The following is a 4354-nucleotide window of genomic DNA, read 5'->3' as shown; positions in this document are numbered from 1 at the left end:
CATACTTGGCCTGAGTTGAGTGAGGGTCTTTTCAGACAACACACCTGCCTCCGCCTAGAAGATCAGGCAGAAAAGGTTCTCCCAGCCCCACATCTCCCCTCGCCTAACGTGGGTACCTAGGTCAGTAAGGAGAAGCACGGGCGTGTGCCTACGCAACAAAAAATCCCACCGAAGGGAAACTGAAGGCAGGCACCAGGGCCGGGCCGGGGAGGGGCCGGGGCAAGGACATCTCAGGAGAAGCAGAGGCCCAGAGGACCATCCTTGCGGAGCGCGGCGTGCCCGCGCCTAAGTCCCCTGCGCACACTGGGCCACCAGGGGCAGTGGGGCACTCCACGCCAGGTCCCGGGAGCCTTCTGCACTCGCAGCCTGCGTGGCAACTCAAGGCATGCTGGTGGGACTGCTGCACCGGACGGGGCCATGGCAGGAGCAGACGTGGGGAACAGGAAGCATAGCCCCCTCCCGGACGGGTTAGGAGACCCCAGCGGGGAGAAACGGACGCCTTGCACACAGGCCCAGGCAGCGTGCAGCCAAGCTGAGAACCCGGGAGCACACACGGCCCCGTGTCGGAGCACCCGACTCGCACCGCGGCCCCTCTCTCTGCCAGGAAGCACATCCTTCCTGGCAGAGAGCCGAGGATGCCACCGCAGCTCCAGAGCACTGGCCAGGGGTTCGGGACCAGGAGTCGCTGGGCGACCGCTTCCCGGTCCCGGAGGGACTAGGAAAGCCCCCTTCTCGCTCCAGGAGCTCCGGCAACCCCGCGGGCACCCAGGGGCAGAGGACACAAGACGCCCGGGCCCCTACCGTGGTCGGGCTCGGTGCAAACGTCGGGCGCATCCGTGCGCGAAGGCGGCACGTCCGGGAGAGGTTCCCGGGTGCCGGGCTCCGCCGTGTCTGCGGAAGAAGAGAGAGAGTACATAGCATACTTGGCCTGAGTTGAGTGAGGGTCTTTTCAGACAACACACCTGCCTCCGCCTAGAAGATCAGGCAGAAAAGGTTCTCCCAGCCCCACATCTCCCCTCGCCTAACGTGGGTACCTAGGTCAGTAAGGAGAAGCACGGGCGTGTGTCCCACCGAAGGGAAACTGAAGGCAGGCACCAGGGCCGGGCCGGGGAGGGGCCGGGGCAAGGACATCTCAGGAGAAGCAGAGGCCCAGAGGACCATCCTTGCGGAGCGCGGCGTGCCCGCGCCTAAGTCCCCTGCGCACACTGGGCCACCAGGGGCAGTGGGGCACTCCACGCCAGGTCCCGGGAGCCTTCTGCACTCGCAGCCTGCGTGGCAACTCAAGGCATGCTGGTGGGACTGCTGCACCGGACGGGGCCATGGCAGGAGCAGACGTGGGGAACAGGAAGCATAGCCCCCTCCCGGACGGGTTAGGAGACCCCAGCGGGGAGAAACGGACGCCTTGCACACAGGCCCAGGCAGCGTGCAGCCAAGCTGAGAACCCGGGAGCACACACGGCCCCGTGTCGGAGCACCCGACTCGCACCGCGGCCCCTCTCTCTGCCAGGAAGCACATCCTTCCTGGCAGAGAGCCGAGGATGCCACCGCAGCTCCAGAGCACTGGCCAGGGGTTCGGGACCAGGAGTCGCTGGGCGACCGCTTCCCGGTCCCGGAGGGACTAGGAAAGCCCCCTTCTCGCTCCAGGAGCTCCGGCAACCCCGCGGGCACCCAGGGGCAGAGGACACAAGACGCCCGGGCCCCTACCGTGGTCGGGCTCGGTGCAAACGTCGGGCGCATCCGTGCGCGAAGGCGGCACGTCCGGGAGAGGTTCCCGGGTGCCGGGCTCCGCCGTGTCTGCGGAAGAAGAGAGAGAGTACATAGCATACTTGGCCTGAGTTGAGTGAGGGTCTTTTCAGACAACACACCTGCCTCCGCCTAGAAGATCAGGCAGAAAAGGTTCTCCCAGCCCCACATCTCCCCTCGCCTAACGTGGGTACCTAGGTCAGTAAGGAGAAGCACGGGCGTGTGCCTACGCAACAAAAAATCCCACCGAAGGGAAACTGAAGGCAGGCACCAGGGCCGGGCCGGGGAGGGGCCGGGGCAAGGACATCTCAGGAGAAGCAGAGGCCCAGAGGACCATCCTTGCGGAGCGCGGCGTGCCCGCGCCTAAGTCCCCTGCGCACACTGGGCCACCAGGGGCAGTGGGGCACTCCACGCCAGGTCCCGGGAGCCTTCTGCACTCGCAGCCTGCGTGGCAACTCAAGGCATGCTGGTGGGACTGCTGCACCGGACGGGGCCATGGCAGGAGCAGACGTGGGGAACAGGAAGCATAGCCCCCTCCCGGACGGGTTAGGAGACCCCAGCGGGGAGAAACGGACGCCTTGCACACAGGCCCAGGCAGCGTGCAGCCAAGCTGAGAACCCGGGAGCACACACGGCCCCGTGTCGGAGCACCCGACTCGCACCGTGGCCCCTCTCTCTGCCAGGAAGCACATCCTTCCTGGCAGAGAGCCGAGGATGCCACCGCAGCTCCAGAGCACTGGCCAGGGGTTCGGGACCAGGAGTCGCTGGGCGACCGCTTCCCGGTCCCGGAGGGACTAGGAAAGCCCCCTTCTCGCTCCAGGAGCTCCGGCAACCCCGCGGGCACCCAGGGGCAGAGGACACAAGACGCCCGGGCCCCTACCGTGGTCGGGCTCGGTGCAAACGTCGGGCGCATCCGTGCGCGAAGGCGGCACGTCCGGGAGAGGTTCCCGGGTGCCGGGCTCCGCCGTGTCTGCGGAAGAAGAGAGAGAGTACATAGCATACTTGGCCTGAGTTGAGTGAGGGTCTTTTCAGACAACACACCTGCCTCCGCCTAGAAGATCAGGCAGAAAAGGTTCTCCCAGCCCCACATCTCCCCTCGCCTAACGTGGGTACCTAGGTCAGTAAGGAGAAGCACGGGCGTGTGCCTACGCAACAAAAAATCCCACCGAAGGGAAACTGAAGGCAGGCACCAGGGCCGGGCCGGGGAGGGGCCGGGGCAAGGACATCTCAGGAGAAGCAGAGGCCCAGAGGACCATCCTTGCGGAGCGCGGCGTGCCCGCGCCTAAGTCCCCTGCGCACACTGGGCCACCAGGGGCAGTGGGGCACTCCACGCCAGGTCCCGGGAGCCTTCTGCACTCGCAGCCTGCGTGGCAACTCAAGGCATGCTGGTGGGACTGCTGCACCGGACGGGGCCATGGCAGGAGCAGACGTGGGGAACAGGAAGCATAGCCCCCTCCCGGACGGGTTAGGAGACCCCAGCGGGGAGAAACGGACGCCTTGCACACAGGCCCAGGCAGCGTGCAGCCAAGCTGAGAACCCGGGAGCACACACGGCCCCGTGTCGGAGCACCCGACTCGCACCGCGGCCCCTCTCTCTGCCAGGAAGCACATCCTTCCTGGCAGAGAGCCGAGGATGCCACCGCAGCTCCAGAGCACTGGCCAGGGGTTCGGGACCAGGAGTCGCTGGGCGACCGCTTCCCGGTCCCGGAGGGACTAGGAAAGCCCCCTTCTCGCTCCAGGAGCTCCGGCAACCCCGCGGGCACCCAGGGGCAGAGGACACAAGACGCCCGGGCCCCTACCGTGGTCGGGCTCGGTGCAAACGTCGGGCGCATCCGTGCGCGAAGGCGGCACGTCCGGGAGAGGTTCCCGGGTGCCGGGCTCCGCCGTGTCTGCGGAAGAAGAGAGAGAGTACATAGCATACTTGGCCTGAGTTGAGTGAGGGTCTTTTCAGACAACACACCTGCCTCCGCCTAGAAGATCAGGCAGAAAAGGTTCTCCCAGCCCCACATCTCCCCTCGCCTAACGTGGGTACCTAGGTCAGTAAGGAGAAGCACGGGCGTGTGCCTACGCAACAAAAAATCCCACCGAAGGGAAACTGAAGGCAGGCACCAGGGCCGGGCCGGGGAGGGGCCGGGGCAAGGACATCTCAGGAGAAGCAGAGGCCCAGAGGACCATCCTTGCGGAGCGCGGCGTGCCCGCGCCTAAGTCCCCTGCGCACACTGGGCCACCAGGGGCAGTGGGGCACTCCACGCCAGGTCCCGGGAGCCTTCTGCACTCGCAGCCTGCGTGGCAACTCAAGGCATGCTGGTGGGACTGCTGCACCGGACGGGGCCATGGCAGGAGCAGACGTGGGGAACAGGAAGCATAGCCCCCTCCCGGACGGGTTAGGAGACCCCAGCGGGGAGAAACGGACGCCTTGCACACAGGCCCAGGCAGCGTGCAGCCAAGCTGAGAACCCGGGAGCACACACGGCCCCGTGTCGGAGCACCCGACTCGCACCGCGGCCCCTCTCTCTGCCAGGAAGCACATCCTTCCTGGCAGAGAGCCGAGGATGCCACCGCAGCTCCAGAGCACTGGCCAGGGGTTCGGGACCAGGAGTCGCTGGGCGACCGCT

The sequence above is a fragment of the Lepus europaeus genome, chromosome 8 (genome assembly GCF_033115175.1).
Source record: "Lepus europaeus isolate LE1 chromosome 8, mLepTim1.pri, whole genome shotgun sequence".
Taxonomy (NCBI): Eukaryota; Metazoa; Chordata; class Mammalia; order Lagomorpha; family Leporidae; genus Lepus; species Lepus europaeus.
This window is presented reverse-complemented; position numbering follows the sequence as displayed.